General features: G+C 48.7%; 17 non-coding genes across 17 annotated transcripts; all 17 read right to left on the bottom strand.

Moving 5' to 3' along the window:
- Positions 1-4,808: 4,808 nt before the first annotated feature.
- Trnak-uuu lies at positions 4,809-4,881 on the bottom strand. Its single transcript has one exon. It is a non-coding gene; the product is annotated as a tRNA-Lys (tRNA).
- A 1,169-nt stretch (positions 4,882-6,050) lies between these two features.
- On the bottom strand, positions 6,051-6,132 carry Trnas-cga. The gene has a single exon. It is a non-coding gene; the product is annotated as a tRNA-Ser (tRNA).
- Positions 6,133-6,270: 138 nt separating this feature from the next.
- On the bottom strand, positions 6,271-6,343 carry Trnak-uuu. The gene has a single exon. It is a non-coding gene; the product is annotated as a tRNA-Lys (tRNA).
- A 7,288-nt stretch (positions 6,344-13,631) lies between these two features.
- Trnas-cga lies at positions 13,632-13,713 on the bottom strand. Its single transcript has one exon. It is a non-coding gene; the product is annotated as a tRNA-Ser (tRNA).
- Positions 13,714-13,851: 138 nt separating this feature from the next.
- Positions 13,852-13,924, bottom strand: Trnak-uuu. Its single transcript has one exon. It is a non-coding gene; the product is annotated as a tRNA-Lys (tRNA).
- A 7,294-nt stretch (positions 13,925-21,218) lies between these two features.
- Positions 21,219-21,300, bottom strand: Trnas-cga. The gene has a single exon. It is a non-coding gene; the product is annotated as a tRNA-Ser (tRNA).
- Positions 21,301-21,438: 138 nt separating this feature from the next.
- Trnak-uuu lies at positions 21,439-21,511 on the bottom strand. The gene has a single exon. It is a non-coding gene; the product is annotated as a tRNA-Lys (tRNA).
- Positions 21,512-21,865: 354 nt separating this feature from the next.
- On the bottom strand, positions 21,866-21,947 carry Trnas-aga. Its single transcript has one exon. It is a non-coding gene; the product is annotated as a tRNA-Ser (tRNA).
- A 746-nt stretch (positions 21,948-22,693) lies between these two features.
- Trnas-cga lies at positions 22,694-22,775 on the bottom strand. The gene has a single exon. It is a non-coding gene; the product is annotated as a tRNA-Ser (tRNA).
- A 138-nt stretch (positions 22,776-22,913) lies between these two features.
- Positions 22,914-22,986, bottom strand: Trnak-uuu. Its single transcript has one exon. It is a non-coding gene; the product is annotated as a tRNA-Lys (tRNA).
- Positions 22,987-23,340: 354 nt separating this feature from the next.
- On the bottom strand, positions 23,341-23,422 carry Trnas-aga. Its single transcript has one exon. It is a non-coding gene; the product is annotated as a tRNA-Ser (tRNA).
- A 746-nt stretch (positions 23,423-24,168) lies between these two features.
- Trnas-cga lies at positions 24,169-24,250 on the bottom strand. The gene has a single exon. It is a non-coding gene; the product is annotated as a tRNA-Ser (tRNA).
- A 138-nt stretch (positions 24,251-24,388) lies between these two features.
- On the bottom strand, positions 24,389-24,461 carry Trnak-uuu. The gene has a single exon. It is a non-coding gene; the product is annotated as a tRNA-Lys (tRNA).
- Positions 24,462-24,815: 354 nt separating this feature from the next.
- On the bottom strand, positions 24,816-24,897 carry Trnas-aga. The gene has a single exon. It is a non-coding gene; the product is annotated as a tRNA-Ser (tRNA).
- A 746-nt stretch (positions 24,898-25,643) lies between these two features.
- Positions 25,644-25,725, bottom strand: Trnas-cga. Its single transcript has one exon. It is a non-coding gene; the product is annotated as a tRNA-Ser (tRNA).
- A 138-nt stretch (positions 25,726-25,863) lies between these two features.
- Trnak-uuu lies at positions 25,864-25,936 on the bottom strand. The gene has a single exon. It is a non-coding gene; the product is annotated as a tRNA-Lys (tRNA).
- A 354-nt stretch (positions 25,937-26,290) lies between these two features.
- Positions 26,291-26,372, bottom strand: Trnas-aga. The gene has a single exon. It is a non-coding gene; the product is annotated as a tRNA-Ser (tRNA).
- Between the last annotated feature and the right edge of the window lie 77 nt (positions 26,373-26,449).

Genomic DNA, 26,449 nt, shown 5'->3' with positions numbered 1-26,449 from the left:
TGAACACAGGCTTAACTAAAGGGATGTCCTTTTCTTGTCGTATAAAGACGCCGACATTGTCGGCGTACGCAACGCACGACGCCCGTACACCCTCTACATCGATCTCACTGACAGTGCGCCCAATTCGGCGGAGGAGGGGGTCAAGAGCGATAACAAAGAGGGACATAGATAGGGGACACCCTTGCCGCACAGATCTTGCAATTATAAAGGGAGCCGAAAGGGTGACATTTATCAGAATGCGAGAAGAAGCTCTCGTGAGGACACTTTTAAGGACGGAGACAAAGTTCATATGAAAGCCGATGTGACGTAACAAGGCAAAGAGGTAATCGTGGTTAATCCTATCAAAGGCCTTCCGAAAGTCAATCGATAGAATCGCCCCTGGAGTCCGTGTGGCAGCAGTGTGAGCCACGACGTCCCTATACGTGCTCACGGCGGCAAGGATACCCCTCCCTGTCACAGCGCACATCTGGAAAGGGCTAATGATTTTTCGCATCACAGTGTGCAGCCTGGTTGCGATGCATTTGCTGAAAAGTTTGTAGTCACTGTTCAATAGCGTGATCGGGCGAAAGTTTTCAACTTTGTCAGCCCCGGCGGTCTTAGGGAGAAGAACGACTATACCCTCTAGGAACTTTGCCGGACACGGAAGGCCACTCAACAATTCATTTGCGACCTTTGTGAGGATAGGTTCTAAGACATCCCAGAATTCGAGGTAGAATTCTAAAGGAATTCCGTCAGGGTCCGGGGACTTGTTTCGAGCAGACAATCTGAGTGCATCGCTCATGTCCTCCGTCGTGATGGCGGAAAGGAGGGTGTCATTGTCCTCACGAGTAAGCAGGTTCCGCATTTCACCCATGAGTACATGTGCGGCCGCCCTATCGTGGTCGCTACGTTGAAACGTGGCACTAAAATGGGCAAAAATATGCGCACGAATGTCCCTCTCAGTGGTTAGTCGCTCCCCAGTCTCCAGTCTAAGACACCGAATAAATTTAGTAACACCCCGTCTCCGCTCTCTTTCGATATGGTGAATAGTCGGTGACTCATCAAACGTCCCTACACAGCGACTTCTAAGTAAGGAGCCCTGAAAATCTTGGGCTTGCAATTTAAAAATTTGAGCTTTGACAGCTTTTAACTGAATCAGAAATTGCTCATCGACAATATCCGGTAGAGAGACGGCATCTTTTAAGAACTGATAATAATATTCAGTGGTTCTGAGTTTCCACAGCGCAGCTTCGGCGCTAAAACACTTTAAAACAGCACGGATAGAGAGTTTGGCCAGGTGAACCCACCAATTGACAACCGAGGCATAGTTAGCCAGCTTTTCGCCGCAGGAAGAGAGCGTATCGTGAATATTTGCCGACGCAACGAGGGGGCACGGACATGGGCCACGTTAAACTTCCACACCCGAGATCGACGTAACTGGCGGAGTTGCGGCGCGAAGGTCACAGAAGAAGGCGCAGTGATCGGAAAAACAGACAGGGGCGACGTCGGCACTAAGTAGGTGATCGGCTAGGCAGGTCGACACATAGAACCTATCAAGTCTACTAGCCCCATTTCGATAGAAATACGTAAAGACGTGCTCTTGAGGAAAGAGAACACGCCACACATCTGCTAACTGGAAGCTTGCAATCAGACGATCAAGGTCGACGCACTTATGAGCTGTGGGAAACTGATCACTGTCCGCAACCACGCAATTAAAATCGCCCCCCAACACGACGGGCAGTGTCGGGCTACCAATCAAGGTGGGTACATCTTCAATGAAAAATCTCGCTCTCGCCCTCTTTAAACCGGTGCCAGACGGAGCGTAAATGTTAACTAGTTGCAGGCCTCCGATAACGCACGAGATTCCCCTGCCGGTCGGTAGTCGTTTGACGCGCGTCGGCTCTTCTGCAGACTTATATAAGATAGCGGTACCACACCGAGCTACCGGGTCGATATTATTAAACGGCGGAATATCCCGTTAAAACATCAAGGGACACAACGCTCACTTCCTGCAAAAAAATAAAATCGTACCGACAATGTTGGATAAAATTTGCCAAGACTTGCAATTTCTGAGGAGCCGCAATACAATTGATATTTAATGTGGCTATTTTAACCGTGTAGCTATAGGACGCATGGGTGTAGGGCGCAGAGATATAGTTTTGAAAGGGAGTCACCGGTAAGGCGCAGACTCACCGGAGACGGAAAGCAGAGTGCCGTGGCAGTTACATGTCAACATCGTCCGCCCAGGAGAGCGGCGCAGGAATGGTCGTGTCACCGTCCGACAAACTGCCGCCGGTAGTGTCACCCGACGGGGTTTTCCGTGACGCGCGAGTCTGAGATTTGCGCTGTTTACGAGATTCTGTATCAGGACTAATCTTTTTCGACGGGGGGGGGGGGGGGGGGGGGGAATTTCCCGGCCCACCGGTACCCTTTCCTAGCATACCCTTAAGTTTCCGACTTTGCTCTCGCACACGTTTTTCCCGTTGCGTGGCAAAGTCAGTATCCTGCAACTTGGTCTTTACGTTCCCCACCGAGGCAACAGAGTGCGGTTCGACATCCATAACCAAATTCTCCGCGTGAGGTGGAGAAAGGCGCAAGGTATTCGCTGGAGTAGCAATGGTACTGGGGGATGGGTTGGAGTCCGCGACCTTGTCAGGAGTGGCAGTAGGTGCACAATCCCCAGCAGGGATGTCCAACACAACAGGCACTGAAGTTGCAAAATCACATGGGGAGGACGTTTGACACTGTAGAACCATTGAGGCAGGCCCGGTGTCGCTAACTGCGACAGTAATAGCACCTGATTCCGTAACGCTCTGAACACGTTCATCAACAAGTGAAGCCACGGAAGTCGTCTCCTGCAACGCAGCAGAACGGTCGGTCGGACGACATTCAGTGCTAACGTCAGGGACATTGTCGACAACAGGCGTATGTGGAACAACAGGTACACTTGGAAGAAGAGACATACCCGCTACAACCGGTTCACGAACTAGCGAGTCAGCCGGTGGCGGAGAACCTCTAAGAAGGGCGCCTGCGTAACTACCTGGGTTTTCTAGGGGCAACTGCACAGGGCGCCGACGGGGACAAGAATTCCGCATATGTTCAGTGGAATGACAGAGAGAGCACGTTGGAGGTTGGCCGGTGTAGGAGATGAAAGCCCTATGGCCGCCTATGATAACGAAGGACGGAATGTGTTTCTCCGCACAGTACGTACGCCGTTATCACATTGATAAACATACGCGGACGACCAATAATCTTTATTGACAGCAAAGATAGTCCCATATAAACTTAATGCACGGCGAATTTCATCTAAGGGCACTTCAAAGGGCAAATGGAAAACTTTCACATTTCGTATACCATAACCGGCATGTAGCACCTTCACGTCACTAATATTCCCATCAGCATGTTTAAATTTCCGAACCCCGCCATTGAAGGCCACCAAACGCTCACATAATTCACTATCAAGGATTTTCAAGAACACTGAATTAACTATAAAATCTAAATGAACACCATCAAGCAAAGCTGGGTCTAGTTGCAATTCCGATCTGATCCAATGATGTATTTCAAAAGCCGTGGGACGCGGAAATTCGCGATCAAACAACAACTGAATAGTATTGGACCGGTTGTACGTCACCATTTTCCACAATGAATCCTTTAAAACTTACAAAAAGAGAAGAAACACGCTGAGTAAATACACCAGGCCGCTGCAAACAACGACGACCAACGATGTAAACACAGCTGCTAGCGGAGCTCGCGACGGGCACGTCTGCTCGCCGCAACCACTCGGCCACGACTGCCGGTGGCAAAAGCGTCTACCGACAAGTGAAGGTGCCACCTTTAGAGGCAATCCGATGGCAGGAGTCCGTGCAGCCTCACTCTCTTCTCTAGTGCTTCCATTGCCGGCACATTGGCCGTTACGAAAGTGTACTAATTTGCGCCGAGACAGGGGCTTGAACGCAATACCCTTTGGTTGAAGGCCCAACACTCTACCAACTGAGCTATCGTACAGCTGCGTATTGTGCGAGTGATTCGCATGTCGTCATTGCTGGCTTATGGCGACTTCACCAACGTCCCACTGACGCTAGTTTTCTGTCGTCTTAAACGGTGGAAATACTTGCAAGTAGCTGCGAGATCTTAAGAAAAGAAACGCTGCACCATTGCTTTTGCCGCACTCGAATGACTGAATTGCGATTCTTAAAAAGAAATGAATGTTCGCTATGTCCAACACTTCCAAGAACATTTGTGTACTCACAAAATCGGCGTCGGCGCGAGAAAATGACGGGAGCGCACTCGTGGGCCTGCGACGGCTTTCTGCAGTCCCAGCGTTAGTGCGAGGTGAACCGGTAGCCACAATAGGCAGAGGCCGTCGCGAAACTCCTTAAATTTTCGTCTTGTTGAGAATGGCGTTATTGGTTTGCACCCGCGTTCATGTGTGTGAAAATATTTGCTCCTCTTTCCGCAAAATAGCACGCAGCCGGAAGGACTCGAACCTAACCTCCCATAGGGAATCTGATTTCGAGTGAGACGCCTTTTTTTTTCTTTTTTTTTTTTTTCGTTGTTGATCGTTGTGATTGTTCATTGCGGACGTCACACGACATCCGGTCAAGTTCGTTTGTTGATCGTTTCCCTCAGTTTTTTTATTACAGAGGCCAACCAGCTCTCTCACCGAACACGCTGAGCTACCGTGCCGGCTGTGGAGCGCGAGCTTCTCCCCAAAACTTGCAACTGGTACCGCTTAAAGCACTGTGGTGTCAGAAAACGGCGTAGTTGCATCCTTTCCCGTAGTGTTTCCACCGCTACTAGACGAATCATTACCAAAGTATTAAAATTTCCGCCCAGACAGTGACTTGAACCCTGGACCCTTAGGTTAAAAGCCTAATGCTCTACCGACTGAGCTATCCGGGCTCACATCACGTGATCACCCCTCCCACTACGCATACTGACACATTGCCTCATGTCCTTTACTGTTGGGTAATCGTTGCGTGGAGCTGTTACTATTTAAACGTCGTCTGACTGCTGTCTATAAACTCATCACGCTAGGCTCGTAACAGGCTATCGAAGGAAGCTGACACACGATGTAAAGTCAAATTGCAGCAGTTTGTACGTCTCATATATTACAGCAGAGGAGCTACGTGTTTTGTCGACACTCACTGGACAATTGTAAAATTTACAAGCGTCTCGAATGCAGTGTTTCCCACGTATTCGCTCATTTCACGGTTCCGTTGGAGATGTTCTCCACCTCTTGACGCAAGAAAGAAACGCAGTCGAACCTACGCTCCCAGAGGGAATCTGATTTCTAGTCAGACGCCTTAACCACTGGGACACGACTGCCGGTCGCAGAGCCGTGTCTCGAAAGTGCAACTGCTCCTTTACAAGCAATCTGATGGCAGAACACGATATGGCCTCACTCGTTTCTGTAGCGCTTTCGTTGCCAGCACATTGGCCGTTACGACAGTGTATTAATTTTCGCCTAGACGGGGGCTTGAACCCGGGACCCTTTGGTTGAAGGTTTAGCGCTCTACCGACTGGACTATCCGGTCCCTCAGCCGAGCGTTGTGGTGCATGCTGCATGGTGTGCGAGTGATTCGCGTGTCGTTATTCCTGGCTTATGGCTCCAATGGCGACTTCACCGACTTCCCACTGACGCACCGCTGACGCTAGTTTTGTGTCGTCTGAAACGATGGCCATACTTGCAGGCAGCTGCGAGATCTTAAGAAAAGAAACGCTGCACCACTGCTTTTGCCACACTCGAATGAACTGAATTGCGCTTCTTAGAAAGAAATGAATGCTCGCTGTGTCCAACACTTTCAAGCACACCTGTGTACTCACAAAGACGGCGACGACGCGACAAAATGACGGGGGCGCGTTCGTGGGCCTGCGACTGATTTCTGCAGTACTAGCGTCCTTGCGAGGTGAACCGGTAGCCACAACAGGCAGCGGCCGTCGCGAAACAGTATTCTTAAAAAATAAATTTCCGTCTTGTTGAGAATGGTGTCACAGGTTTGGATCCGCTTTCACCCACGCATGTCACATGTGTGCGAAAATTTCTGCTCGTTTTTTTACGCATAATCGCACGCAGCCGGTAGGATTCGAACCTACACTCCCACAGGGAATCTGATTTCGAGTCAGACGCCTTAACCACTCGGCCACGACTGCCAGTAGCGCAAGACCCTCCCGACACATGCAACTGGTACCGTTTAAAGCACTGCAGTGCCAGGAAACGGCGTAGATGCATTCTTTTCCGTAGTGCTTACACCGCTACTACACGTGCGGCTACCAAAGTATTAAAATTTCCGCCCGAACAGGGACTTGAACCCTGGACCCTTAGGTTAAAAGCCTAATGCTCTACCGACTGAGCTATCCGGGCTCACATCACGTGGTCACCCCTCCCACTACGCATACTGACACATTGCCTCATGTCCTTTACTGTTGGGTAATCGTTGCGTGGAGCTGTTATTATTTAAACGTCGTCTGACTGCTGTCTATAAACTCATCACGCTAGGCTCGTAACAGGCTATCGAAGGAAGCTGACACACGATGTAAAGTCAAATTGCAGCAGTTTGTACGTCTCATATATTACAGCAGAGGAGCTACGTGTTTTGTCGACACTCACTGGACAATTGTAAAATTTACAAGCGTCTCGAATGCAGTGTTTCCCACGTATTCGCTCATTTCACGGTTCCGTTGGAGATGTTCTCCACCTCTTGACACAAAAAAGAAACGCAGTCGGTAGGACTCGAACCTACGCTCCCAGAGGGAATCTGATTTCTAGTCAGACGCCTTAACCACTTCTTTTTTTTTTTTTTTTTACGCCTTAACCACTTTTTTTTTTTTCTTACGCCTTAACCACTTTTTTTTTATTATTTTTTTTTTTTACGGGCCTCCCAAATCCCCTTATAGCCCGGCCTTGCGCTCTCCATAATTGCCGTCGTTGGCGAGCTTCTGTGGCTGTACAATTAGTTGATGTAGCTCCCCCGATGACAATGAACGTGGGTGTTCCCCCGTTGATCCAGATATTCCTGCGTAAGAGCAAGTAGTTCCTCCGGATGGTCCAATACGTGGAAACATACATGCGAAATGAAAAATGAATAAATTCCTCCAAAGTAATGCAACGGAATGTATTGGTATGCAGCGAACAGCACACATACGGGGGAAAAAAAATGGAAAAGAGAAAAAAGAAAAAACATCCCTAGAAAAACTAGTAAAAACAAGAACCTTAACTTCAAATTTAAAGTAATTCGACCCGTGCGTCATGGAAAGCCGTACCTGGAATGCACCACATCAACCAACTTGAAACTGAAAACGCCGATTGACCACCTCGGTCATTTCCACACAGCAGTAAAAAAAAGCAAATTTAAAGACACAACGAGAGCACATAAAAAAAAGGAACAATTGGTAAAAGTATGCCCCATGTGAGGCTCGAACTCACAACCCCGGCATTGCTCACGGCTACTGCCTTATAAGGACCGTGCGCCAACCAATTGCGCCACTTTTTTTTTTTTTTTTTTTTTTTTTTTTTTAATGAAACCCGTAACCTTCTATGAAAATAAATTGGAATGGTGAAAAAGACAACGAAAAGACTTCGCCCTTGGGCATAGTAGAAGTGCTGCTCGAAGAATAAACGTAACATAAACACAGCTTCGTATCTCACTCAATGAAAGTTCCTGTAGCCAGTGTCCAGCGAGTCAGTGAAAGCCGCAGTGTGAGGGGGAGTCCGGACGCGACACAGAAGCAGTGGGGCCTCTTCGCGGCACCACTGGTGTCCCGCGGCCCGGCCTCACCCCTTCACACTCAGTTGACCTATCCGATACCCATGCGATGAAACGCTATTTTAAGCATATTGCCGAAGAGTTTCCCATGATTCGGGTACGTACATGTTTTGGCGTATTCGATATCCATAAACATCTTGAATTCCAAATAATTGTCACCGCCAAAATTATTAAAGACGTAGCTGGAATAGGTACCCAGCAACCACAAAACTGCATTGTTTTTCGTCTGCGGATAAAAATGCACATCAGGACGAGACAGTAGTGCTGACGAAACATTGGCGGTTGTAGTCCTGGTAATAAGAGCTATTTTTTGTCGAAGCCAAACCCAGTTCTGGAGACGGTCCCCGCAGGTGTAACGGTGGATAACTGTATCCGTCAGTTGGCAGCGACGACAGAGAGGGGTGTCACTGAGCCCGATTTTATGTAACCTCTCGTTCGTGCTAACCACATCATTGATGGCTTTGTACCAGGCAGTGCGAGCATCGGAACTGAGGACACGGGAACTGACATTGCGCCATACAATATCCCAGTTCATGCCACCGAGCTTCGTTGCCAAAGGATTCGTTCCTTCGTGTTGTCTCCAGTCCGCTATTATGGCTTGTGCAGTTAAACGTTGAGAGTTCATGACCTCTTTACCGATGTAGCTCCGTGAAAGGTAATAATCTCTGATATGTTTTAGCCGATAACTGATGGGTTGAATATTCAGCGGTGGGTCAAGACTTTGCGGCCTGACGGCAGTGAATAATTGCGCTGTAATGCCGGAAGGATCATTGTTAATTATAGCGGTCGTCCTTGTAACATAGAGAGCCATCGCTTTCACCTTGATATCTACTAATCCCATCCCTCCATTCTGGGGGTGGAGTGTCGCAGTTTTGGCAGACACGCGAAAAATTTCCCCTCTCCAAATAAAATTGGTCACCTTCGACATAATTTGCTTAGCAATGACTGCAGGCAGTGGCAGGAGCTGCGCCGTGTAGAAGGCTTTGGATAAAATACAGGAGTTGACCAGATGAATCCGATCAAATTGATTGAGGCTTCTGTGGGAATTGTCAATGAGAGCACCGTTAAGTTTACGCACTATTTCCCTCCAGTTTGCCGCCGCCATCTTTAAAGAGGACGCTGTCAATATGATGCCGAGAGCCTTGTGGACGCTGACTTCCTGAGCGTAGCCAACTCGCAAATGCTGGAGGCCACAGAGGTTAATAAATTTACTTTTCTTGTCATTCAATTTAGCCCCCGACGCCAAACAGTATTGCTGGAGGTGAGCCGCTATAGTGGTGACATCATTCTCATTGCGGACAACCACACCCACATCGTCGGCATAGGCGCCTACGACAGTTTTTTCTCCTGAAAGTGTTAGCCCTGTGAGTTTCGCCTGCAGTTGGAGTAACAGAGGTTCGAGTGAAAGAACAAAAAGTAACATGGACAAAGGGCTGCCTTGTGGAATCCCTCTGTTGATTTGAATCGGTTGGGTTAGTTGCGAGTTGACAGAAAGCCTTGCGTTGATCCCCAGTGCCATGTTTGTGATCATGTCAATCGCGTTCTGCAAGAAACCGAATCTTTTCATGGTTTCAAGGAGGTACTCGTGAGCGACGAGGTCAAAGGCTTTAAAAAAGTCCAGAAAGATCAGCCCACACTTCACGTTACTGGCGTTCGTTAACGCAATGATATCCCGGTAAAAAGCTGCCGTGTGCAATACAGTTCTCCCGAAGGCACATGTCTGCTGACGTCCAATGAATTTAGCAGTGAGGGGCATCATTCGCGTGTTGATTGCACGGGCGACTATTTTATAATCGGAGTTTAACAATGAAATGGGGCGGAAGTTGGCGATATTTTTGGTACCTCTGCCTTTAGGGATAAGCACAATTGTGCATTCCTTAAAGGCAAGTGGTATAGGCTTCCCTTGAAAAACTTCGTTCACTAATTGGGTGATTTTGTCCCCGATGATGTGCCAATACCTCCTGTAGAATTCAATGGGTAATCCGTCAGGACCAGGGGACTTCCTGATCGGCGAGTGGCAGACAATCTCCAAAACATCTTTATTACTAAATTCTAATGAAATTGTGTCATTGTCTTCTCTAGTTATAGTAGAGGAAATGGCACTAAACAGTTCGTCAGAGCAGCCGTCATGAGTAGCCGCTGACGTGTAGGTGTCAACAAAATAGTCGTGTAGTGCCTTGATAATCTCTCGCTGGGTGTCGACAGTCGTGCCATCACCGAGTTTCAGGGCCTCAATAAAAGTCCTCCTTCTGTTCTTAGCATGTTTGACAAGGTGGTATAGAGCGGCTGTTTCATCGTCCCTGACCGACTTCACTTTAGATTTGATCTTAAGACCTTCCAGTTGCATCCTCTTAAGATTGATTAATTTCGCCTTTATTTTTCGAATGTCGTCTATTCTGGTGTGCGCGGCGTCGGCTCTATCACAGAGGTCGCGTAAGATAGTGTAGTAGAACTCCATCGTCTTCTTTATCGCGGCTGCTCTTTCAATACCGAAGAATATAACAACTTTTCGCAGTTTGGGTTTTGCATGCTGAGTCCACCACGCTATGGTGCTACGAAAGTTTGCGGTAGTGCGCAAGCACTGCTCCCAAGCGCGTCGCACCGCCGCCTCTAGGTCAGCATCCGTTGATAAGGAGACGTTCAAGTTCCATTGATTTTTATACCAACGCGTTGGTTGTGGCAGCAAATTCAGGCACGCAACGACACCACTGTGATCAGAGAAGCTGGAGGGTATTGTTTCAATTTGTAACAAGACATTCTCTAAAACGTCGGAAACATAAATCCTGTCAATTCTGCTGCAGGAATTCGCGACGATGTGTGTGAATCGTACCAAGGTCGGGTACCTAATTTCCCACGCGTCTTTCAGTTTGAGGTCGGTCACGAGACGCTTTAATTCAGGCGAATAATTAAAATTCGGGGACTGATCTTTCTGGGATAAAACACAATTAAAATCACCTCCAATGATAACACGTTCGGGATTTTTCCGTAACAAATAGATGATTTGTTCCTTAAAAAAGTTTGCTCGTTCCGCCCTATAGGTACTGCCAGAAGGCGCGTACAAGTTAATGATGGTGACGCCAAAAACGGTGACACCCACACCTCTACCGGAATCTAACTTGTCAACCTGAGTGGCGGGAATGCCTTCTCTAAGTAAGATGGCAGTCCCCACGTTCGAGTCGGGGGAAAAATTTGTAATAGCAACAAAACCAGGAAGAGTTAAGTGTGGCATGGCCACCTCCTGCAAAAGAGCGATATCTGTTCCCGACTCATAGAGATATTGTTTTAAGGCACTCAGTTTCACCTCCGACCGGATTTTATTAATATTTAATGTCGTGATCGTATAGGCCTGCGACATTATGACAGTACGTGGAAGAGGCGGAAGGAGCAAATATCTTTAAAGGGCAACATCTTCATGCCATTCCATATTTGTGGCCGGGAAATTCGTGTCTGTGACGTCACTGAGTTGTATTCGTGCGTCTTTGTTCTTACTCTTTTTACGCACAGCATTTACATTAGGTTGCACTCGGATCCTGGGGCGGACACTGTGGAGCACCTCTGCAGCTGGCGGCGTGGGAGGGTCGTGGGTGATGTCAAGCTGCTCTCCCGGCACATCCCGCGAAGGGATGGCACGCGGCGACACCGCCGGCGAGCGAGCAGCTGAACTATCACTCGCACTATCAGCCTGTTTGGCAACATTCTCTGCCCGCAGCTGTTTGTTGTCACCGACAGACCCGGACAGCTGTGTTTGTATTATTTCCTGGAGTTGTTGACATTCCCCTTGTTGTGAGTCCTGAACCGAAGCGGCTGCCACGTGATGTGTACCGTCGGCGCTCAGAGATGTTTGTATACCACCATCACAGGCCTCTGTGTGTGTACGTCCTGCAGGAATGTGAGCCACACGTACAGGTTGGTCGGCCTGAGTTGGCTGTAGCGGAAGTTCTAAGGCACTAGCCAGTGGCAACTGCTTAACTTCCACGGAAGTATCGGCACTTGAAATTGTGGGAGGAGAAGCGTCCACAATAGCCTCACCGATCGGAGCTTTCGCTTCCGAGCCGGATTCCCGATCGTCCTTTTTCGCGGTCTCATGCGCACTAGAGGTGTCGGTATCAGAGCCACTGCTGTCACAAGTTCTGCGCCTCTTATTGGTCGCGGCATCGAGTTTTGCAGGGGGCAACGCACCTTTGTCTCTCCGAACCAGAACCGGAAACTCATCAGAACGAGTTTCTTGTTGCTGTTCCGAAGGCATTTCAGAATTAGGGAGCCCAATCTCCGTCATCGGCTTGGCTGCCACTACATCCGCCAAAGTAAGCCTTTTACGCTGCTGGAGGGAATTCTTTAACACAAACATGCGCCTGGGGCAGTCTTGACGCAAGTGACCACTCTCATTACAGATATGACAGGTCGGTGTTTGGCCAATATAAGTAACGTGAGCCTTATAGTCACAAACAAGTATATGGGATGGAATATTCTGCTTGACATGCATTTCGACAGATCGAACGCCACTGTAACATTGCAACCTATGTTGACTTGACCACCGTTCGAGTCGAATCTGTTTAACGTCACCGAATTTGGACAGTACCTCCTTTAGATAACAATTTTCTACTTCAGGGGGTAAGTTGAAAATACGCACGTTCGTGTAGTCTACATCGGCATTGGAAATGAGCACTGTACTTACAGAGTCGTCCCGGTGTCGGAAAATAGCACTTCCTCCGTGCTTCGTCATGATCTTCTCCAGTAATACAGCATTCAGTAATTTAACAAAGAAACAATACTGCTCGGTATCATAATAGGCGGTGTGCACTTGGTCAGATGTAATCCCAATAACATCAACGATCCAGTCATGTATCTCCAGTGAACTCGGTTGCACAGATCGGGTGGACTTGTCGAAATCAAAACGGAGTGTACACTTTCGCGGAAATAACCTGGACATTGCAGCAGATAGCGAGCGGTAAACCCGCTACAATAAGAACGCAACAAAAATACAAATGGAAAACGATATAAACTGCAGAATAACACAACACTAGCAAACAGTAATATGAGTGGAAAACACGCCTTGTGAACACGCGGTGGAGCGGAGCACTGACACGTCCGACCAGCACGGTGTCGCAAGCGCGACTAGTGACCACTCGGCCACGACTGCCGGTCGGAGAGGCGTGGTCTCGACAAGTGCAACTGCTGCTTTGCAAGCAATCCGATGGCAGAACACGATATGGCCTCACTCGTTTCTGTAGCGCTTTCGTTGCCAGCACATTTGGCCGTTACGACAGTGTATTAATTTTCGCCTGGACGGGGGCTTGAACCCGGGACCCTTTGGTTGAAGGTTCAGCGCTCTACCGACTGGGCTATCCGGTCCCTCAGCCGAGCGTTGTGGTGCATGCTGCATGGTGTGCGAGTGATTCGCGTGTCGTTATTCCTGGCTTATGGCTCCAATGGCGACTTCACCGACTTCCCACTGACGCACCGCTGACGCTAGTTTTGTGTCGTCTGAAACGATGGCCATACTTGCAAGCAGCTGCGAGATCTTAAGAAAAGAAACGCTGCACCACTGCTTTTGCCACACTCGAATGAACTGAATTGCGCTTCTTAGAAAGAAATGAATGCTCGCTGTGTCCAACACTTTCAAGCACACCTGTGTACTCACAAAGACGGCGACGACGCGACAAAATGACGGGGGCGCGTTCGTGGGCCTGCGACTGATTTCTGCAGTACTAGCGTCCTTGCGAGGTGAACCGGTAGCCACAACAGGCAGCGGCCGTCGCGAAACAGTATTCTTAAAAAATAAATTTCCGTCTTGTTGAGAATGGTGTCACAGGTTTGGATCCGCTTTCACCCACGCATGTCACATGTGTGCGAAAATTTCTGCTCGTTTTTTTACGCAAAATCGCACGCAGCCGGTAGGATTCGAACCTACACTCCCACAGGGAATCTGATTTCGAGTCAGACGCCTTAACCACTCGGCCACGACTGCCAGTAGCGCAAGACCCTCCCGACACATGCAACTGGTACCGTTTAAAGCACTGCAGTGCCAGGAAACGGCGTAGATGCATTCTTTTCCGTAGTGCTTACACCGCTACTACACGTGCGGCTACCAAAGTATTAAAATTTCCGCCCGAACAGGGACTTGAACCCTGGACCCTTAGGTTAAAAGCCTAATGCTCTACCGACTGAGCTATCCGGGCTCACATCACGTGGTCACCCCTCCCACTACGCATACTGACACATTGCCTCATGTCCTTTACTGTTGGGTAATCGTTGCGTGGAGCTGTTATTATTTAAACGTCGTCTGACTGCTGTCTATAAACTCATCACGCTAGGCTCGTAACAGGCTATCGAAGGAAGCTGACACACGATGTAAAGTCAAATTGCAGCAGTTTGTACGTCTCATATATTACAGCAGAGGAGCTACGTGTTTTGTCGACACTCACTGGACAATTGTAAAATTTACAAGCGTCTCGAATGCAGTGTTTCCCACGTATTCGCTCATTTCACGGTTCCGTTGGAGATGTTCTCCACCTCTTGACACAAAAAAGAAACGCAGTCGGTAGGACTCGAACCTACGCTCCCAGAGGGAATCTGATTTCTAGTCAGACGCCTTAACCACTTCTTTTTTTTTTTTTTTTTTTTACGCCTTAACCACTTTTTTTTTTTTCTTACGCCTTAACCACTTTTTTTTTATTATTTTTTTTTTTTTTTACGGGCCTCCCAAATCCCCTTATAGCCCGGCCTTGCGCTCTCCATAATTGCCGTCGTTGGCGAGCTTCTGTGGCTGTACAATTAGTTGATGTAGCTCCCCCGATGACAATGAACGTGGGTGTTCCCCCGTTGATCCAGATATTCCTGCGTAAGAGCAAGTAGTTCCTCCGGATGGTCCAATACGTGGAAACATACATGCGAAATGAAAAATGAATAAATTCCTCCAAAGTAATGCAACGGAATGTATTGGTATGCAGCGAACAGCACACATACGGGGGAAAAAAAATGGAAAAGAGAAAAAAGAAAAAACATCCCTAGAAAAACTAGTAAAAACAAGAACCTTAACTTCAAATTTAAAGTAATTCGACCCGTGCGTCATGGAAAGCCGTACCTGGAATGCACCACATCAACCAACTTGAAACTGAAAACGCCGATTGACCACCTCGGTCATTTCCACACAGCAGTAAAAAAAAGCAAATTTAAAGACACAACGAGAGCACATAAAAAAAAGGAACAATTGGTAAAAGTATGCCCCATGTGAGGCTCGAACTCACAACCCCGGCATTGCTCACGGCTACTGCCTTATAAGGACCGTGCGCCAACCAATTGCGCCACTTTTTTTTTTTTTTTTTTTTTTTTTTTTTTAATGAAACCCGTAACCTTCTATGAAAATAAATTGGAATGGTGAAAAAGACAACGAAAAGACTTCGCCCTTGGGCATAGTAGAAGTGCTGCTCGAAGAATAAACGTAACATAAACACAGCTTCGTATCTCACTCAATGAAAGTTCCTGTAGCCAGTGTCCAGCGAGTCAGTGAAAGCCGCAGTGTGAGGGGGAGTCCGGACGCGACACAGAAGCAGTGGGGCCTCTTCGCGGCACCACTGGTGTCCCGCGGCCCGGCCTCACCCCTTCACACTCAGTTGACCTATCCGATACCCATGCGATGAAACGCTATTTTAAGCATATTGCCGAAGAGTTTCCCATGATTCGGGTACGTACATGTTTTGGCGTATTCGATATCCATAAACATCTTGAATTCCAAATAATTGTCACCGCCAAAATTATTAAAGACGTAGCTGGAATAGGTACCCAGCAACCACAAAACTGCATTGTTTTTCGTCTGCGGATAAAAATGCACATCAGGACGAGACAGTAGTGCTGACGAAACATTGGCGGTTGTAGTCCTGGTAATAAGAGCTATTTTTTGTCGAAGCCAAACCCAGTTCTGGAGACGGTCCCCGCAGGTGTAACGGTGGATAACTGTATCCGTCAGTTGGCAGCGACGACAGAGAGGGGTGTCACTGAGCCCGATTTTATGTAACCTCTCGTTCGTGCTAACCACATCATTGATGGCTTTGTACCAGGCAGTGCGAGCATCGGAACTGAGGACACGGGAACTGACATTGCGCCATACAATATCCCAGTTCATGCCACCGAGCTTCGTTGCCAAAGGATTCGTTCCTTCGTGTTGTCTCCAGTCCGCTATTATGGCTTGTGCAGTTAAACGTTGAGAGTTCATGACCTCTTTACCGATGTAGCTCCGTGAAAGGTAATAATCTCTGATATGTTTTAGCCGATAACTGATGGGTTGAATATTCAGCGGTGGGTCAAGACTTTGCGGCCTGACGGCAGTGAATAATTGCGCTGTAATGCCGGAAGGATCATTGTTAATTATAGCGGTCGTCCTTGTAACATAGAGAGCCATCGCTTTCACCTTGATATCTACTAATCCCATCCCTCCATTCTGGGGGTGGAGTGTCGCAGTTTTGGCAGACACGCGAAAAATTTCCCCTCTCCAAATAAAATTGGTCACCTTCGACATAATTTGCTTAGCAATGACTGCAGGCAGTGGCAGGAGCTGCGCCGTGTAGAAGGCTTTGGATAAAATACAGGAGTTGACCAGATGAATCCGATCAAATTGATTGAGGCTTCTGTGGGAATTGTCAATGAGAGCACCGTTAAGTTTACGCACTATTTCCCTCCAGTTTGCCGCCGCCATCTTTAAAGAGGACGCTGTCAATATGATGCCGAGAGCCTTGTGGACGCTGACTTCCTGAGCGTAGCCAACTCGCAAATGCTGGAGGCCACAGAGGTTAATAAATTTACTTTTCTTGTCATTCAATTTAGCCCCCGACGCCAAACAGTATTGCTGGAGGTGAGCCGCTATAGTGGTGACATCATTCTCATTGCGGACAACCACACCCACATCGTCGGCATAGGCGCCTACGACAGTTTTTTCTCCTGAAAGTGTTAGCCCTGTGAGTTTCGCCTGCAGTTGGAGTAACAGAGGTTCGAGTGAAAGAACAAAAAGTAACATGGACAAAGGGCTGCCTTGTGGAATCCCTCTGTTGATTTGAATCGGTTGGGTTAGTTGCGAGTTGACAGAAAGCCTTGCGTTGATCCCCAGTGCCATGTTTGTGATCATGTCAATCGCGTTCTGCAAGAAACCGAATCTTTTCATGGTTTCAAGGAGGTACTCGTGAGCGACGAGGTCAAAGGCTTTAAAAAAGTCCAGAAAGATCAGCCCACACTTCACGTTACTGGCGTTCGTTAACGCAATGATATCCCGGTAAAAAGCTGCCGTGTGCAATACAGTTCTCCCGAAGGCACATGTCTGCTGACGTCCAATGAATTTAGCAGTGAGGGGCATCATTCGCGTGTTGATTGCACGGGCGACTATTTTATAATCGGAGTTTAACAATGAAATGGGGCGGAAGTTGGCGATATTTTTGGTACCTCTGCCTTTAGGGATAAGCACAATTGTGCATTCCTTAAAGGCAAGTGGTATAGGCTTCCCTTGAAAAACTTCGTTCACTAATTGGGTGATTTTGTCCCCGATGATGTGCCAATACCTCCTGTAGAATTCAATGGGTAATCCGTCAGGACCAGGGGACTTCCTGATCGGCGAGTGGCAGACAATCTCCAAAACATCTTTATTACTAAATTCTAATGAAATTGTGTCATTGTCTTCTCTAGTTATAGTAGAGGAAATGGCACTAAACAGTTCGTCAGAGCAGCCGTCATGAGTAGCCGCTGACGTGTAGGTGTCAACAAAATAGTCGTGTAGTGCCTTGATAATCTCTCGCTGGGTGTCGACAGTCGTGCCATCACCGAGTTTCAGGGCCTCAATAAAAGTCCTCCTTCTGTTCTTAGCATGTTTGACAAGGTGGTATAGAGCGGCTGTTTCATCGTCCCTGACCGACTTCACTTTAGATTTGATCTTAAGACCTTCCAGTTGCATCCTCTTAAGATTGATTAATTTCGCCTTTATTTTTCGAATGTCGTCTATTCTGGTGTGCGCGGCGTCGGCTCTATCACAGAGGTCGCGTAAGATAGTGTAGTAGAACTCCATCGTCTTCTTTATCGCGGCTGCTCTTTCAATACCGAAGAATATAACAACTTTTCGCAGTTTGGGTTTTGCATGCTGAGTCCACCACGCTATGGTGCTACGAAAGTTTGCGGTAGTGCGCAAGCACTGCTCCCAAGCGCGTCGCACCGCCGCCTCTAGGTCAGCATCCGTTGATAAGGAGACGTTCAAGTTCCATTGATTTTTATACCAACGCGTTGGTTGTGGCAGCAAATTCAGGCACGCAACGACACCACTGTGATCAGAGAAGCTGGAGGGTATTGTTTCAATTTGTAACAAGACATTCTCTAAAACGTCGGAAACATAAATCCTGTCAATTCTGCTGCAGGAATTCGCGACGATGTGTGTGAATCGTACCAAGGTCGGGTACCTAATTTCCCACGCGTCTTTCAGTTTGAGGTCGGTCACGAGACGCTTTAATTCAGGCGAATAATTAAAATTCGGGGACTGATCTTTCTGGGATAAAACACAATTAAAATCACCTCCAATGATAACACGTTCGGGATTTTTCCGTAACAAATAGATGATTTGTTCCTTAAAAAAGTTTGCTCGTTCCGCCCTATAGGTACTGCCAGAAGGCGCGTACAAGTTAATGATGGTGACGCCAAAAACGGTGACACCCACACCTCTACCGGAATCTAACTTGTCAACCTGAGTGGCGGGAATGCCTTCTCTAAGTAAGATGGCAGTCCCCACGTTCGAGTCGGGGGAAAAATTTGTAATAGCAACAAAACCAGGAAGAGTTAAGTGTGGCATGGCCACCTCCTGCAAAAGAGCGATATCTGTTCCCGACTCATAGAGATATTGTTTTAAGGCACTCAGTTTCACCTCCGACCGGATTTTATTAATATTTAATGTCGTGATCGTATAGGCCTGCGACATTATGACAGTACGTGGAAGAGGCGGAAGGAGCAAATATCTTTAAAGGGCAACATCTTCATGCCATTCCATATTTGTGGCCGGGAAATTCGTGTCTGTGACGTCACTGAGTTGTATTCGTGCGTCTTTGTTCTTACTCTTTTTACGCACAGCATTTACATTAGGTTGCACTCGGATCCTGGGGCGGACACTGTGGAGCACCTCTGCAGCTGGCGGCGTGGGAGGGTCGTGGGTGATGTCAAGCTGCTCTCCCGGCACATCCCGCGAAGGGATGGCACGCGGCGACACCGCCGGCGAGCGAGCAGCTGAACTATCACTCGCACTATCAGCCTGTTTGGCAACATTCTCTGCCCGCAGCTGTTTGTTGTCACCGACAGACCCGGACAGCTGTGTTTGTATTATTTCCTGGAGTTGTTGACATTCCCCTTGTTGTGAGTCCTGAACCGAAGCGGCTGCCACGTGATGTGTACCGTCGGCGCTCAGAGATGTTTGTATACCACCATCACAGGCCTCTGTGTGTGTACGTCCTGCAGGAATGTGAGCCACACGTACAGGTTGGTCGGCCTGAGTTGGCTGTAGCGGAAGTTCTAAGGCACTAGCCAGTGGCAACTGCTTAACTTCCACGGAAGTATCGGCACTTGAAATTGTGGGAGGAGAAGCGTCCACAATAGCCTCACCGATCGGAGCTTTCGCTTCCGAGCCGGATTCCCGATCGTCCTTTTTCGCGGTCTCATGCGCACTAGAGGTGTCGGTATCAGAGCCACTGCTGTCACAAGTTCTGCGCCTCTTATTGGTCGCGGCATCGAGTTTTGCAGGGGGCAACGCACCTTTGTCTCTCCGAACCAGAACCGGAAACTCATCAGAACGAGTTTCTTGTTGCTGTTCCGAAGGCATTTCAGAATTAGGGAGCCCAATCTCCGTCATCGGCTTGGCTGCCACTACATCCGCCAAAGTAAGCCTTTTACGCTGCTGGAGGGAATTCTTTAACACAAACATGCGCCTGGGGCAGTCTTGACGCAAGTGACCACTCTCATTACAGATATGACAGGTCGGTGTTTGGCCAATATAAGTAACGTGAGCCTTATAGTCACAAACAAGTATATGGGATGGAATATTCTGCTTGACATGCATTTCGACAGATCGAACGCCACTGTAACATTGCAACCTATGTTGACTTGACCACCGTTCGAGTCGAATCTGTTTAACGTCACCGAATTTGGACAGTACCTCCTTTAGATAACAATTTTCTACTTCAGGGGGTAAGTTGAAAATACGCACGTTCGTGTAGTCTACATCGGCATTGGAAATGAGCACTGTACTTACAGAGTCGTCCCGGTGTCGGAAAATAGCACTTCCTCCGTGCTTCGTCATGATCTTCTCCAGTAATACAGCATTCAGTAATTTAACAAAGAAACAATACTGCTCGGTATCATAATAGGCGGTGTGCACTTGGTCAGATGTAATCCCAATAACATCAACGATCCAGTCATGTATCTCCAGTGAACTCGGTTGCACAGATCGGGTGGACTTGTCGAAATCAAAACGGAGTGTACACTTTCGCGGAAATAACCTGGACATTGCAGCAGATAGCGAGCGGTAAACCCGCTACAATAAGAACGCAACAAAAATACAAATGGAAAACGATATAAACTGCAGAATAACACAACACTAGCAAACAGTAATATGAGTGGAAAACACGCCTTGTGAACACGCGGTGGAGCGGAGCACTGACACGTCCGACCAGCACGGTGTCGCAAGCGCGACTAGTGACCACTCGGCCACGACTGCCGGTCGGAGAGGCGTGGTCTCGACAAGTGCAACTGCTGCTTTGCAAGCAATCCGATGGCAGAACACGATATGGCCTCACTCGTTTCTGTAGCGCTTTCGTTGCCAGCACATTTGGCCGTTACGACAGTGTATTAATTTTCGCCTGGACGGGGGCTTGAACCCGGGACCCTTTGGTTGAAGGTTCAGCGCTCTACCGACTGGGCTATCCGGTCCCTCAGCCGAGCGTTGTGGTGCATGCTGCATGGTGTGCGAGTGATTCGCGTGTCGTTATTCCTGGCTTATGGCTCCAATGGCGACATCACCGACTCCCCACTGACGCACCGCTGACGCTAGTTTTGTGTCGTCTGAAACGATGGCCATACTTGCAAGCAGCTGCGAGATCTTAAGAAAAGAAACGCTGCACCACTGCTTTTGCCACACTCGAATGAACTGAATTGCGCTTCTTAGAAAGAAATGAATGCTCGCTGTGTCCAACACTTTCAAGCACACCTGTGTACTCACAAAGACGGCGACGACGCGACAAAATGACGGGGGCGCGTTCGTGGGCCTGCGACTGATTTCTGCAGTACTAGCGTCCTTGCGAGGTGAACCGGTAGCCACAACAGGCAGCGGCCGTCGCGAAACAGTATTCTTAAAAAATAAATTTCCGTCTTGTTGAGAATGGTGTCACAGGTTTGGATCCGCTTTCACCCACGCATGTCACATGTGTGCGAAAATTTCTGCTCGTTTTTTTACGCAAAATCGCACGCAGCCGGTAGGATTCGAACCTACACTCCCACAGGGAATCTGATTTCGAGTCAGACGCCTTAACCACTCGGCCACGACTGCCAGTAGCGCAAGACCCTCCCGACACATGCAACTGGTACCGTTTAAAGCACTGCAGTGCCAGGAAACGGCGTAGATGCATTCTTTTCCGTAGTGCTTACACCGCTACTACACGTGCGGCTACCAAAGTATTAAAATTTCCGCCCGAACAGGGACTTGAACCCTGGACCCTTAGGTTAAAAGCCTAATGCTCTACCGACTGAGCTATCCGGGCTCACATCACGTGGTCACCCCTCCCACTACGCATACTGACACATTGCCTCATGTCCTTTACTGTTGGGTAATCGTTGCGTGGAGCTGTTATTATTTAAACGTCGTCTGACTGCTGTCTATAAACTCATCACGCTAGGCTCGTAACAGGCTATCGAAGGAAGCTGACACACGATGTAAAGTCAAATTGCAGCAGTTTGTACGTCTCATATATTACAGCAGAGGAGCTACGTGTTTTGTCGACACTCACTGGACAATTGTAAAATTTACAAGCGTCTCGAATGCAGTGTTTCCCACGTATTCGCTCATTTCACGGTTCCGTTGGAGATGTTCTCCACCTCTTGACACAAAAAAGAAACGCAGTCGGTAGGACTCGAACCTACGCTCCCAGAGGGAATCTGATTTCTAGTCAGACGCCTTAACCACTCGGCCACGACTGCCGGTCGGAGAGGCGTGCTCTCGACAAGTGCAACTGCTGCTTTGCAAGCAATCCGATGGCAGAACACGATATGGCCTCACTCGTTTCTGTAGCGCTTTCGTTGCCAGCACATTTGGCCGTTACGACAGTGTATTAATTTTCGCCTGGACGGGGGCTTGAACCCGGGACCCTTTGGTTGAAGGTTCAGCGCTCTACCGACTGGGCTATCCGGTCCCTCAGCCGAGCGTTGTGGTGCATGCTGCATGGTGTGCGAGTGATTCGCGTGTCGTTATTCCTGGCTTATGGCTCCAATGGCGACTTCACCGACTTCCCACTGACGCACCGCTGACGCTAGTTTTGTGTCGTCTGAAACGATGGCCATACTTGCAAGCAGCTGCGAGATCTTAAGAAAAGAAACGCTGCACCACTGCTTTTGCCACACTCGAATGAACTGAATTGCGCTTCTTAGAAAGAAATGAATGCTCGCTGTGTCCAACACTTTCAAGCACACCTGTGTACTCACAAAGACGGCGACGACGCGACAAAATGACGGGGGCGCGTTCGTGGGCCTGCGACTGATTTCTGCAGTACTAGCGTCCTTGCGAGGTGAACCGGTAGCCACAACAGGCAGCGGCCGTCGCGAAACAGTATTCTTAAAAAATAAATTTCCGTCTTGTTGAGAATGGTGTCACAGGTTTGGATCCGCTTTCACCCACGCATGTCACATGTGTGCGAAAATTTCTGCTCGTTTTTTTACGCAAAATCGCACGCAGCCGGTAGGATTCGAACCTACACTCCCACAGGGAATCTGATTTCGAGTCAGACGCCTTAACCACTCGGCCACGACTGCCAGTAGCGCAAGACCCTCCCGACACATGCAACTGGTACCGTTTAAAGCACTGCAGTGCCAGGAAACGGCGTAGATGCATTCTTTTCCGTAGTGCTTACACCGCTACTACACGTGCGGCTACCAAACTATTAAAATTTCCGCCCGAACAGGGACTTGAACCCTGGACCCTTAGGTTAAAAGCCTAATGCTCTACCGACTGAGCTATCCGGGCTCACATCACGTGGTCACCCCTCCCACTACGCATACTGACACATTGCCTCATGTCCTTTACTGTTGGGTAATCGTTGCGTGGAGCTGTTATTATTTAAACGTCGTCTGACTGCTGTCTATAAACTCATCACGCTAGGCTCGTAACAGGCTATCGAAGGAAGCTGACACACGATGTAAAGTCAAATTGCAGCAGTTTGTACGTCTCATATATTACAGCAGAGGAGCTACGTGTTTTGTCGACACTCACTGGACAATTGTAAAATTTACAAGCGTCTCGAATGCAGTGTTTCCCACGTATTCGCTCATTTCACGGTTCCGTTGGAGATGTTCTCCACCTCTTGACACAAAAAAGAAACGCAGTCGGTAGGACTCGAACCTACGCTCCCAGAGGGAATCTGATTTCTAGTCAGACGCCTTAACCACTCGGCCACGACTGCCGGTCGCAGAGGCGTGGTCTCGACAAGTGAAACTGCTGCTTTGCAAGCAATCCGATGGCAGAACACGATATGGCCTCACTCGTTTCTGTAGCGCTTTCGTTGCCAGCACATTTGGCCGTTACGACAGTGTATTAATTTTCGCCTGGACGGGGGCTTGAACCCGGGACCCTTTGGTTGAAGGTTCAGCGCTCTACCGACTGGGCTATCCGGTCCCTCAGCCGAGCGTTGTGGTGCATGCTGCATGGTGTGCGAGTGATTCGCGTGTCGTTATTCCTGGCTTATGGCTCCAATGGCGACTTCACCGACTTCCCACTGACGCACCGCTGACGCTAGTTTTGTGTCGTCTGAAACGATGGCCATACTTGCAAGCAGCTGCGAGATCTTAAGAAAAGAAACGCTGCACCACTGCTTTTGCCACACTCGAATGAACTGAATTGCGCTTCTTAGAAAGAAATGAATGCTCGCTGTGTCCAACACTTTCAAGCACACCTGTGTACTCACAAAGACGGCGACGACGCGACAAAATGACGGGGGCGCGTTCGTGGGCCTGCGACTGATTTCTGCAGTACTAGCGTCCTTGCGAGGTGAACCGGTAGCCACAACAGGCAGCGGCCGTCGCGAAACAGTATTCTTAAAAAATAAATTTCCGTCTTGTTGAGAATGGTGTCACAGGTTTGGATCCGCTTTCACCCACGCATGTCACATGTGTGCGAAAATTTCTGCTCGTTTTTTTACGCAAAATCGCACGCAGCCGGTAGGATTCGAACCTACACTCCCACAGGGAATCTGATTTCGAGTCAGACGCCTTAACCACTCGGCCACGACTGCCAGTAGCGCAAGACCCTCCCGACACATGCAACTGGTACCGTTTAAAGCACTGCAGTGCCAGGAAACGGCGTAGATGCATTCTTTTCCGTAGTGCTTACACCGCTACTACACGTGCGGCTACCAAAGTATTAAAATTTCCGCCCGAACAGGGACTTGAACCCTGGACCCTTAGGTTAAAAGCCTAATGCTCTACCGACTGAGCTATCCGGGCTCACATCACGTGGTCACCCCTCCCACTACGCATACTGACACATTGCCTCATGTCCTTTACTGTTGGGTAATCGTTGCGTGGAGCTGTTATTATTTAAACGTCGTCTGACTGCTGTCTATAAACTCATCACGCTAGGCTCGTAACAGGCTATCGAAGGAAGCTGACACACGATGTAAAGTCAAATTGCAGCAGTTTGTACGTCTCATATATTACAGCAGAGGAGCTACGTGTTTTGTCGACACTCACTGGACAATTGTAAAATTTACAAGCGTCTCGAATGCAGTGTTTCCCACGTATTCGCTCATTTCACGGTTCCGTTGGAGATGTTCTCCACCTCTTGACACAAAAAAGAAACGCAGTCGGTAGGACTCGAACCTACGCTCCCAGAGGGAATCTGATTTCTAGTCAGACGCCTTAACCACTCGGCCACGACTGCCGGTCGCAGAGGCGTGGTCTCGACAAGTGAAACTGCTGCTTTGCAAGCAATCCGATGGCAGAACACGATATGGCCTCACTCGTTTCTGTAGCGCTTTCGTTGCCAGCACATTTGGCCGTTACGACAGTGTATTAATTTTCGCCTGGACGGGGGCTTGAACCCGGGACCCTTTGGTTGAAGGTTCAGCGCTCTACCGACTGGGCTATCCGGTCCCTCAGCCGAGCGTTGTGGTGCATGCTGCATGGTGTGCGAGTGATTCGCGTGTCGTTATTCCTGGCTTATGGCTCCAATGGCGACTTCACCGACTTCCCACTGACGCACCGCTGACGCTAGTTTTGTGTCGTCTGAAACGATGGCCATACTTGCAAGCAGCTGCGAGATCTTAAGAAAAGAAACGCTGCACCACTGCTTTTGCCACACTCGAATGAACTGAATTGCGCTTCTTAGAAAGAAATGAATGCTCGCTGTGTCCAACACTTTCAAGCACACCTGTGTACTCACAAAGACGGCGACGACGCGACAAAATGACGGGGGCGCGTTCGTGGGCCTGCGACTGATTTCTGCAGTACTAGCGTCCTTGCGAGGTGAACCGGTAGCCACAACAGGCAGCGGCCGTCGCGAAACAGTATTCTTAAAAAATAAATTTCCGTCTTGTTGAGAATGGTGTCACAGGTTTGGATCCGCTTTCACCCACGCATGTCACATGTGTGCGAAAATTTCTGCTCGTTTTTTTACGCAAAATCGCACGCAGCCGGTAGGATTCGAACCTACACTCCCACAGGGAATCTGATTTCGAGTCAGACGCCTTAACCACTCGGCCACGACTGCCAGTAGCGCAACACCCTCCCGACACATGCAACTGGTACCGTTTAAAGCACTGCAGTGCCAGGAAACGGCGTAGATGCATTCTTTTCCGTAGTGCTTATTCCGCTACTACACGTGCGGCTACCAAAGTATTAAAATTTCCGCCCGAACAGGGACTTGAACCCTGGACCCTTAGGTTAAAAGCCTAATGCTCTACCGACTGAGCTATCCGGGCTCACATCACGTGGTCACCCCTCCCACTACGCATACTGACACATTGCCTCATGTCCTTTACTGTTGGGTAATCGTTGCGTGGAGCTGTTATTATTTAAACGTCGTCTGACTGCTGTCTATAAACTCATCACGCTAGGCTCGTAACAGGCTATCGAAGGAAGCTGACACACGATGTAAAGTCAAATTGCAGCAGTTTGTACGTCTCATATATTACAGCAGAGGAGCTACGTGTTTTGTCGACACTCACTGGACAATTGTAAAATTTACAAGCGTCTCGAATGCAGTGTTTCCCACGTATTCGCTCATTTCACGGTTCCGTTGGAGATGTTCTCCACCTCTTGACACAAAAAAGAAACGCAGTCGGTAGGACTCGAACCTACGCTCCCAGAGGGAATTTGATTTCTAGTCAGACGCCTTAACCACTCGGCCACGACTGCCGGTCGCAGAGGCGTGGTCTCGACAAGTGAAACTGCTGCTTTGCAAGCAATCCGATGGCAGAACACGATATGGCCTC

Source organism: Schistocerca americana, chromosome 3 (assembly GCF_021461395.2).
Source record: "Schistocerca americana isolate TAMUIC-IGC-003095 chromosome 3, iqSchAmer2.1, whole genome shotgun sequence".
NCBI classification, from domain to species: Eukaryota; Metazoa; Arthropoda; class Insecta; order Orthoptera; family Acrididae; genus Schistocerca; species Schistocerca americana.
Note: the sequence above shows the minus strand (reverse complement) of the source record. Positions and strands in the feature narration are given on the sequence as shown.